Genomic DNA, 10542 nt, shown 5'->3' with positions numbered 1-10542 from the left:
TCTAGAGAGAAGAATAAAGTACAGAAATTCATACTTCCCAACTTTAAAATGTATTATAAAGGTACAGTTATCAAAATGTCTTTGGACTAGTTTAACAATGGCAACCTAAAATCCCTCAAGACCAATAATGAGAGTAGCAATACCAGGAGGGTAAGGGAAAGGTGGGGAGAAAGGGGAAACCAATCACAATGATCTACATATAACACCCCTCTCTTGGGGGACAGACAACAGAAAAGTGGGTAAAAGGAGATATCTCTTCATTGCATTGTAAATTAAGACATGACAAAATAATAATAGTTTATTAATTATCAAGGGTTCATAAGGGAGGGAGCGTGGAGAGGGAGGGAGGGAAGGTAAAAAATGAGGAGCTGATACCAAGGGTTCAAGTAGAAAGAAAATGTTTTGAGAATGATGATGGCAACAAATGTACAAATGTGTTTGACACATGGTTATATGTATGGATTATAATAAGAGCTGTATAAGCCCCCAATAAAATTATTAAAAACAAACAAAAACCCTACTAGTAACATAGACCAATGGAATAGAATTTAGAGTCCAGAAATAGGCTTACATTTCGATGGTCAACTTATTTCTTTTTTAAAATTTTATTATTTATTTTTCTGGAGGGCAGTTCTCTTTATTGCTCTGGCCAGGGGTGCTCAGGCGCTCTTGGTGGGGCGAGTCCGCTTCCTCTTCACCATCACAGGCTTCTGGCTGCCTAGGATGGTGCTGGCTCTGCGATGGCAGCCATGCGAAGATCGGGCCGGTACTTGTTCTTGCGGATCATGTGCCGGATGCTGCTGAGCGTGGCCCGGGCGTTCTTGTTAATGGTGGTCCGCACGTAGGAAGTGGCCAGCTTCCGCTGACCTGTCCTTCGTTTCAGGACCACCACAACCCCCTTGCCGTCGGCAGCGGGCTCGACGCCCACCGATGTAGCGGAAGGAGTTGCGGGCTTTCAAGTTATCGGGCTCGGTGCTGCACGTCTGCTTGTTCCTCTCGATCAGGAAACTGGAGCAGTTCCGCACGACCATCCATTGCAGATGCGCGGACATGGCGGCGGCGGCTCCTCTCCCTACCGCGGCCGGAGACGGAAAGAATGGTCAACTTATTTCTAGAAACTTTTAAATTTTGAATTAGTGAGGGTTTACATATCATCATTTTTGCATTCAGCAACTTAAACACCTCATCAGCCTTCTCTCTGGCTTGCTGCCTTCTCCCTTCTTTCATCTGCTCTTTTAGGATATCGTCTTCCCCTTCACGCAAGTGAACACCTCTCCACCCTCGAGACAATGACTTTCCCTCCTCCCACTCCTCCCCTGCCCTGGGAACCAGCAGAGTCTGCGATCTCATACAATACTTGTCCTTTTGTGATTGGGAACGTCACCCAGCATAACGCCCTTCAAACCCATCCATGTCATGAGATGTTCTAGAGGTTCATCATCATATCTTAGCAACACATAGCATTTCATTGTGTATGTACCAAATTTACTGATGCGTTCTCCCATCGATGGGCATAGATTGCTCCCAACTTCTCACTATTGCGTTTGGTGCTGTGGTGACCATGGTGTGCGTATGTCAGTTTGTGCTGTGTTCCTTCTTTCTGAAGGATATACGCCAAGCAGAGGGATTGCTGAGTCACATGGTATTTCTATTCCCAATTGCCTGGGGAAATGCCGCACCGTCTTACACACTGGCTGTATTGTTTTACAGTTCCACCAGCAGTGTCCGAGTGCGCTAACTTCTCTGCACCGCTGTTTCCTGTTCCTTTGAACTTTTGTTATCAATACTGGGTGAGGTGGCATCTCATGGTTGTTCTGATTTGCATATCTCAGGTGGCTAGTGATTGAGAGCATTTCTTTAATTGTTAGAGATCAAGTGGCTTTCGACAAGGGTGCTAAGTCCATTTGATGGGGAGAGAAAAGCCTCTTCAGTAAATGGTGTTGGGAAAATTGAATTTCCACATGCAGGAAAATTAAACAGGATGCATGCTTCATACCATCTACAAGTACAAATTCAAAATGGATTAGTAGTCTACATGTAAAAACGAAAACTATAACATTTTTAGAGGAAAATGCACGAGCAATGCTCTTGGGCCCAACTTTAAACAACGGATTGTTTAATATAGTAACAGAAGCACAACTAGCAAAAGACAAAATAAATAAATGACACTTCGTAAACATTAGAAACCTTTGTACATCAAAAGATTACCAAAAGGGGAGGGGGGAAGACAAGCTCCCAATTGGAAGAATATTTTTTGGAAACTATATGTCTGATAAGAATCTAACATGATATACATAAACCTTTGACAACAAAAAGACAAATAATCCAGTCACAAAATAAGCAAAGGACTTTAAAAAAATAGAAATTAAAAACAAGACATATCACCAAGCAGTATATTTCTCTGCAGTGTAATCCTGAGTGTGGCTTGGGGTTACCACTTCTGACAGTTAACGTTTACCTCGAGCCACATTCAGGATTACCTCCAGGGAGGTTAAGTAGGCACCAAAAGACAGGAAAAGATTCTCAATGAGAGATCATTTCACTCTTATGGATGAAGATCAAAGATGACATTCAGCTTCAGTATGGATTACATCTCAGAGGAGAGAAAACATAATTCTCACAAGTGGGCCAGTGAGCAACGTCATGATGAATGGAGAAAAAATGGAAGTGGTCCAGGATTTCATTCACTTGCATTCATAAGCACCGCTCATGGAAGCAGCCATCAAGAAACCAAATGACGCAGTGCCTTGGGCGTGACTGCCGCAAAAGATCTCATTAAAGATGTCACCTTGAGACCTCCTCCCTGGGGGGTGGACAACAGAAAAGTGGGTGAAGGGAGACGTCGGACACGGTAAGATATGACAAAATAATAATTTATAAATTATCAAGGGTTCATGAGGGAGAGGAGAGTGGGGATGGAGGGAGAACGTGAGGAACTGATGCCAGGGGCTTAAGTGGAGAGCAAATGTTTTGAGAATGATGAGGGCAATGACTGTACAAATGTAATTTACACAATTGATGTATGTATGGATTGTGATAAGAGTTGTATGAGACACTAATAAAATGATTTTTTAAAAATGAGCTGATACCAAAGGCTCAAGTAGAAGGCAAATGTTTTGAGAATGATGATGGCAACAAATGTACAAATGTGCTTGACACATGGATGTATATATAGATTGTGATAAGAGTTGTATGAGCCCCCAATAAAGTGATTGAAAAAAAAGTTATATGAGCCCCTAATAAAATGATTAAAAAATAAAAAAAGAAAGAAAAATAAGACATCCCCTGAAAAAAAAAAAAAAGATATCACCTTGAGGATTAAGGTGCACCTGATCTAAGCCCTCTTATTTTCAATTACCTCATGAGCACGTGAAAGCTGGGTTCTGAATAAGGAGCAAAGAAGAATGTACACATTTGAATGATGGTGTTGGTGAAGAATACATATGGCTGCCAGAAAACTGAACACATCTGTGTTGTGAGGACAGATGAATTGCTCTTTGGGCCATGTTATCAGGAGAAGGATGCTATCTGGCGAAGGATATCATGCTTGGCAAAGTGGATGGTCAATAGACTCTCAACAAGATGGATTAACACAGTGGGTTAATTAATTGACAATGGGTTCAAACATAACAACTGTGAGGTCTGTGCAGAACCAGGAATGTTTAGTTCTGCTGTACATATGAGTTGTTAAGAGCCAGAACTGACTTGATGGCCCCTAACACACAGGGTGGCTATCTGAAAATTCTGTGGCCAAAATGTTGAATGATGCAGGAAGCATCAAAAGAAGATAGAAGGAACACTGTCCCAAGAAGTGGTCAATGTCCAACAATTTCAAGAGGTAGCATATGATCAAGAACAGATGGTGCAGAGGAAAGGCAGGAGCTGCCCTGAAGGTATTGGTGAAAAACCAGGCTCCAGGAGGTGATAGAATACCAATTGAGGGAGGGGCCAGCCCCAATCCCAACTACATGGACAGCCGCCCCTCCCCCCAGAAGAACTTACTTCAGAGGACAGCACTGAAGCTACAGCTCAGGGAGAGGGACATGTCTGATCAGAGCACACGGGAGCAAATGAAGGAGAAGGAAAAGAGAGTGGAGCACATCCTGGCCCACCAAGCCTTGAGGACGATACCCTGCTCCGAACAGTCAATACAAATGGCCAGTCCCACTATGAAACACGACATCCCTCACTGACCCATAGCTCTACAGGAGACAACACTGGCAAGGGGAACAGAGCAATGAAGTCCTGAGGGATTACCAAAAACAGACGTTGGGGCCAGGGCATGGCATTCCATCAGAGTCTACCGGAAAACACTCCTAAAGGTCAACAAACAGACCTTGAACTATTTATAGGCTTTTCTTTTTTGTGTGTGTGTGTCATTGTTTTTTTGTAGTCGTCATTGTTTTGCTCTACCTTGTTTTTGTGTGCATGTTATTATCTCTGCAGGTCTATCAAGATAAGATAGGCTGGATAAACAATCTGGAGGAGAAAACAACGGGACCGATGGTTCTAGGGGGACATGGAAGAGGGGGACACGGAGGAAAGGAAGTGGTGTTAATCATCCCAACAAGTGGTCTAAAATCAGCGGCAAGGAGGGTATAATAGGCCTGGTAGGGATTGATCAAGGGCAATATAACCGAGAGGAATTATTGAAACCCTAATGAAGGCTGAGCATGATAGTGGGACAAGAGGGAAGTAACAGGAAATAGAGGAAAGAACTAGGAGGCAAAGGGCATTTATAGAGGTCTAAATACAGGCATATACACATGTAAATATAATTATATATGATGATGGGGAAATAGATCTATGTGCAGATATTTATAGGTTTAGTATTAAGGTAGCAGATGAACATTGGGCCTCCACTCAAGTCCTCCCTCAATGCAAGAACACTTTGTTTCATTAAACTGGCATTCCATGATGCTCACCTTCCCAACACGATTGCTGAAGACAAATGGGTGCATAAACAAATGTGGTGAAGAAAGCAGATGGTGCCTGGCTATCAAAAGGTATAATATCTGGGTTCTTAAAGGCTTGAAGGTAAACAAGCAGCCATCTAGCTCAGAAGAAACAAAGCCCATATGGAAGAAGCACACCAGTCTGCGTGATCACGAGGTGTCGAAGGGATGAGGCATCAGGCATCAAAGAACAACAAATCATATCATTGCGAATTAGGGGGAGTGCAGATTGGGGACCCAAAGCCCATCTGTTGGAAACTGGACATTCCCTTACTGAAGGGTCACGGGGAGATGAGCCAGTCAGGGTACAGTGTAGCAACGATGAAATATACAACTTTCCTCTAGTTTTTAAATGCTTCCCCCCTCCCCACTATCAATATTCCAATTCTATCTTTAAAATCTGGCTAGACCAGAGGATGTACACTGGTACAGATAGGAACTGAAAACACATGGAACCCAGGACAGATGATCCCTTCAGGACCAGTGGTGAGAGTGGCAACACTGGGAGGGTGGAGGGAAGGTAGGGTAGAAAGGGGGAACCGATCATAAGGATCTACATATAACATCCTCCCTGGGGGACAGACAACAAAAAAGTGGGTGAAAGGAGACGTTGGACAGTTTAAGATATGACAAACTAATAATAATTTATAAATTATCAAGGGTTCATGAGGGAGGGGTGAGTAGGGAGGAAGGGGGGAAATGAGGAGCTGATGCCAGGGGCTTAAGTGAAGAGCAAATGTTTTGAGAATGATGAGGGCAATGAATGTACAAATATGCTTTATACAATTGATGTATGGATGGATTGTGATAAGAGTTGTACGAGCCCCCAATAAAATGATTTAAAAAAAATAGCAGTTGAGCTCTTTAAACAAATGGATACCATGCTGGAAGCACTCACTTGTCAATGGAAAGAAATTTGGAAGACAGCTACCTGACCAAATGAGTGGAAGAGCCCCTTATTTGTGCCCATTCCAAAGAAAGGTAACCCAAGAAGATACAGAAATTAATGAACAATATCATCAATATCACATGCAAGTAAAATTTGCTTATAATTTTTAAAATGGTTGCAGCATAACATCAACAGGAAATTGCCAGAAATTCAAGCTCGATTCAGGAGAGGACCTAGACATAAGGATCCAGGAAAGGACCTAGACAGAGGGATCCAGGAGAGGATCTAGACAGAGGGATTCCATTGCTGATGTCAGATGGAGCTTGGCTACAAGTAGTGAACACCAGAAAGATGTTTGCCTATGTTTCATTGACCATGCAAAGGTATTTGACTGTGTGGATCCTAACAAATTACGGAAACATTGCACAGAAGGGCATTCTCGATCAGTTAATTGGGCTCATATGGAACCTGTGCATAGTTCCATAGGGATCCACTGTGTGGTTCAAAAGCAGGAAAGGTGTACATCAGGGTTGCATCCTTTCACCATACTTTAAAAAATATTATTATTAATCTTTTTATTGGGGGCTTGTACAACTCATCACAATCCATCCATCCATCCATCCATTTATCCATCCATCCATCCATCTGTGTCAAGCACATTTGTACATTTGTTGTCCTCATCATTCTCAAAACATTTGCTTTCTACTTGAGCCCTTGGTATCAGCTCCTCATTTTTCGCCTCCATTCCCACTCCCCCCTCCCTCATGAACCTTTCACCATACTTATTCAATCTGTATGTTGAGCAAATAATCTGAGAAGCTGGACTAGATGCTGAGTGAGGGATTAGTATCGAAAGAAGATACACTACCAACCTGAGATATGCAGAGAACTCACCTTGTTTGCTAAAAAGATGACAGCCTTCAGTATGGATTGCATCTCAATGTAAAGAAAACAAAAATCCATTCAACTGGACCGCTAAGCCACATCATGATAAATAGAGAAAATATGAAGCTGTCAAGGATTTAATTTCACCCAAAATCCATATTCAGGGTCCACATTGGGATTTAGCCTCTGGCAAATGCCCTGTGTCCATTGACCAGGGTCGAATAGCTTTGTTATTGGAGAGAGTGGCCTGAGGCAGATGTAGTTGTGTTAACACTTGACACCTCCTCAGTCGTTCTCCTTTTCAACCCATTTTAAATTTACACTACTTTTTATTAGTTTCCGTTTTATTTTTGATTGATGGTTTTCTGTCTTGTTTTATTATTCTTAGTGGTTTTTAAAAAAAATCATTTTATTGGGGGCTCGTGCAGTTCTTATCACAATCCATACATATATCCATTGTGTCCAGCACATTTGTACATCAGTTGCCATCATCATTTTCAAAATAGTTTCTTTCTAGTTGAGCCCTGGTATCAGCTCCTCATTTTTCCCCTCTCTCCCGGTTGTTGTTGTTTTTTTTAATTGTATGTTTTTCTGGCTATGAAATCCAGGATAGGTAAATCTATAGAGACAGTTAAGTGGGTTAGTAGTTTCTTATGGTTATGACCGAGGAGGTAGTGGAGGAATGGGGGTCACACAGTAATGAGCACAGGAAAGTAGAAAATGTTCTAAGATTGATGTGGTGGAGATGGCACAACTCTTTTTTTTTAAGAGAGAACTTTATATCAAAGAGCAACAGTATATTCAGCAAACAGCCCAGATCAAGTCTAATGTCCGATAGCCCCTATGTCCGATGCCAGTCTATAAATTCCTCTTTAGACTCATGCAACACATGCAATGACGCCAAGTGCAGGAAGATCACAGGCCAGTGGGTGGGGTGTCTTGTGGATCCAGTGGCGGTGGAAGCATCTCAGCGCTGGCAGGGGTCTCCACGTGGCTCCTCCAGCTCCAGGGCTCTGGCGTAGCTCCATGCGTCTTGTCAACAGGAAGACGAAGCAGAGAGAGTGCGAGTGTACCCCCAGTGAGCTATTTATCTCTGTCGAGCCTCTAAAGGAGATCATCAAGCTGCGATCTGATTGGCAGGCTAGACTCCACCCCTTTGCGAGTTGACAGGAGATGATGTAACTGCCACATAGTCAGCTCCAAATTATAACATCCCCTGAGTACAAGAGAATGAAACGCCACATCCTCGCACTTGCTCTCATGGTGGAGCTTGTCTTTACAGGCACTGTTGTCAGTCCATCTTGCCCAGGGTCTGCCTCTTCTTTAGTGTCCCTCTGCTTTTCCAAGGGACTGGTCCCTCCTGACAAGGTGTCTCAATGTCTGGGAGATTACATCTCGGATGGCACAGCTCTCTCTGTTGTATTAGGACCACTGAATTATTTGATATGTGAATTATGTGTCCATCGATACTGGTAACATTATATATATATATATATCTTTGATTTCGCTTCAAACTATAATCAACACTCAAGAAAGCAGTAGTCAAGAACTCAAATGATCTTTTGCATTGGGCAAATCTGCCACCAAAGACCTTTCTGAAGTGTTCCGAAGGAAAGGTGTCACTGAGTTTGAGGGCGAAGGTGTGCCAGGCGGAAGCCATGGTGTTCTGCATCCCCTCCTATGGACGTGCGGGTTGGACAATGATTCAGGGAGGCTGGAGAAGAACCAAGGCGCCTCGATGACGGTGTTAGCTAAGAAGGTGGGTGCCCCACTGCCTCCAAGAGAATGAAGGTCTGTCTTGAAGTAAGAAACGGCCTCTTTTATATTCACATCATAGTAATCATTTGTTATTCCTTTTCCTCATTTGTCTCATGAAAACTTTATCAACGTCACTAGTCCTTTTGGAAGGACCCAGTTTTGGCTTTTGAGATTCTCTGTATTGAAGGTGTGGCTTTTGCTTCATTAATGTCTTCTATTTATCATTTCACTTTTGCACTACCCTGGCTCATTATTTTTTAGCAATAATTGTTTATATATACATTTGATATTAGCTGCATCCACGCAAATGTTTATCTGTAATTCTTCTGCTACTATTTATTTCTTTTCCTCATAAGTTTACAGGCTCCCTCACTTATTCTAGGAGCCCCGGTGGTGTAGTAGTTACGACTTGGGCTGGTAACAGCAAGTTTAGCAGTTCAAAACGACTAGCTGGTCCATGAGAGAGAGACAGGGCTTTCTTCCACAGTGAAGAGATGCATTCTTTTGGAAACCCATGGGCAGTTCTACCCTGCCCTGGAAACTTACTCTGAGTCACCAATGACTAGATGGAAGCGAATTTTGTTTTATACATTATGGGTACAAGTTATGAGGGGTATAGTTAAGATTAGTAAAAACTGCTCTCATTCTATAGCTTACATTTTTAACTTTTGTAATAATATTTTGATAAGCATTATCTTATTTTTATCTGTGAAATGATAATCTCCTAAAATGTTTTGTTTTTTCCATTTTAAATGAATTTAAAAATAAAACGATAATCCACAATGTCTCCTAAGCTTTGGGAGGGAAGCTATTGAAAGGGGATTTGAAGAATATTGCTGACATTGACTGTCCATTTGAACCAATCACTACCTTCCAGTTATCAACGATAAGGAAAGAGTCCTCAGGAAATGATAACTTGTTCTCTGAAATCATCCTTAGGGTATTTATCATAGAATCATCTATGATAATGCGATTTTCACATGACTTAAATACACAATTAAATGGGTACATCACTAAAGAAACACATTGCAAAACCATTCTGAGCTTCCGGGATTTGCATGTAAACCTCACATACAGTTTGACTTCATCACAAAATATGGATACACCTAAATTTTCAAAGTCTAAGAAAATACTTATAAACGACAGCTTTGGGGAAGATTTTCAGCTCCTGTATTAATACTCACAAATATGCAGCTATTCAAACTTAAAAACAAAACTTGAAACAGAATGGCAACTTCCATATAGAGTTAAATGCCAGCTTTATATTTTAAACCCTGAGGTAGGGGGATCGAAGGCTAGGGGCCGATGGGAGTCACGAGGAGAAGACGATGTGTGGAAATGCCAGAAGCTCAGCGGGCCATGGAAGTACAAGTGAGCTTTGATGGAAGGGAGGACTCGGGTGGGTATTAAAATGTGTAAAAGCCTAAGGAACCCCACTGCACAGGTAGAAATGGTCAGAATAGTGTATCTTCGGCTGTGTATAGTTTCACTGAACTAAAAAGAGAAAATATTAAAGTGCATAAAATCACAGAAAGAAAAAAAAGGAACTATATCCCAATTTTAACAGTAGCTACTGTTAAGCAGTAGAATTCCAGCTGCAGAATGGAATTCCGGGCAATTCCCATGTCGATTATATTTTTTAAAGTTTTTGTTTCTGCATTACGAAAAATAAGTCATTTAAAATGAAAAGTAGGACAAACCATTTCCCAACTCATTCTATGAGGCCAATAGCACCCTAATCTAATATCAGAACTAGACAAACATTTGAGAAGGAAAGAGAACTATAGATCAAGATCTTTTATGAAGCTAGAGGCAAAGATCCTCAATAAAACGCTAGCAAGTTACATCCAGCAACAAAGAAGAAAGACTATAAACCATGTTGGGATTTATCCCAAGTTGGTCTAAGATGTGAACATCAGCCAAGAAAATAACCATATCCGTAGACGAAAGAATAAAACCCTCCCAATCATTCAATAGTCACCAGAAAAGCAGTTGGGCGGATCTCACACAGCTGCAAGACAAAGGCGCCTAACCAATTCCGGAAACGTTAGGGCT

The 10542-nt window shown here is 41.8% G+C and overlaps 1 pseudogene; it reads right to left on the bottom strand.

Moving 5' to 3' along the window:
- Nucleotides 1–486: 486 nt before the first annotated feature.
- On the bottom strand, nt 487–1090 carry LOC142440998 (large ribosomal subunit protein eL28 pseudogene; annotated as a pseudogene).
- Nucleotides 1091–10542: the final 9452 nt, after the last annotated feature.

This window comes from Tenrec ecaudatus, chromosome 2 (genome assembly GCF_050624435.1).
Source record: "Tenrec ecaudatus isolate mTenEca1 chromosome 2, mTenEca1.hap1, whole genome shotgun sequence".
Lineage (NCBI taxonomy): Eukaryota > Metazoa > Chordata > Mammalia > Afrosoricida > Tenrecidae > Tenrec > Tenrec ecaudatus.
Note: the sequence above shows the minus strand (reverse complement) of the source record. Positions and strands in the feature narration are given on the sequence as shown.